At 68.6% G+C, this 650-nt stretch overlaps 1 protein-coding gene across 1 annotated transcript in view; it reads right to left on the bottom strand.

The window, feature by feature from the left end:
- Positions 1–650, bottom strand: part of TNS3 (tensin 3) — an 84,539-nt gene that overhangs the window by 24,923 nt on the left and 58,966 nt on the right. The gene's annotated exons all lie outside the window — the stretch shown is intronic.

Below are 650 nucleotides of genomic sequence, written 5' to 3'. Positions count from 1 at the left end.
GAGTCTCTGGCAGGCAGAGGCCTCGGGAAGGCCTGCTGTCTGGGTGCGAGAGGGTGGGAGCTGTGGGGGATCAAGGAGGCAGACTCGTTGCCTAAGGTGCCCGGAGAGGGCGCAGCGGAGGGGGGTGTCCCCTGGGTGCCCCCTCCGGGCCCAGCCATCCTCAGGCACCAGCAGGACAGGGCTCCACGCCCACCCAGCCCCTGGCATGCCCGCAGGCCCATGGGTCCCGGGGGGCCTCTGTCTGCCACTCAGTGAAGGGGACCCAGGTTCCCCCACGACAGGTGCGTCGCAGGAGGGCGGGGCCGGGACAGAGAGGGCGCCTCCGTGACCCACACGAATGACAAACGAAGAGGAATCTTAGAAGCCCCAGTGACCAGGCCTCAGCCAGAGCCAGGGCCACTCTGCCTTTTTTTTCCCTCCCCCTTCCCACTGCCCGCCCCCCCATCCCGGGAGCTGCTTGTCCAGCACCGGGAGGCCCTGCTAGGATCCAACTCCACAGTCCGCAGAGAAGGAGCTGCAGACCACAGCCTCGCCCGCAAGTGCCTCTCCCTGGACGGGCACGGGGTCTCCTTGCTTCCTGGGGAAGGTGCAGCAGGGGGCTGAGCACCCGCATTGCCGCTCAGGTAACACTCCCGCCCGCCCTGCCCGGG

Source organism: Myotis brandtii, unplaced genomic scaffold (assembly GCF_000412655.1).
Source record: "Myotis brandtii unplaced genomic scaffold, ASM41265v1 scaffold743, whole genome shotgun sequence".
In the NCBI taxonomy this organism is placed as follows: domain Eukaryota; kingdom Metazoa; phylum Chordata; class Mammalia; order Chiroptera; family Vespertilionidae; genus Myotis; species Myotis brandtii.
This window is presented reverse-complemented; position numbering and strand designations above follow the sequence as displayed.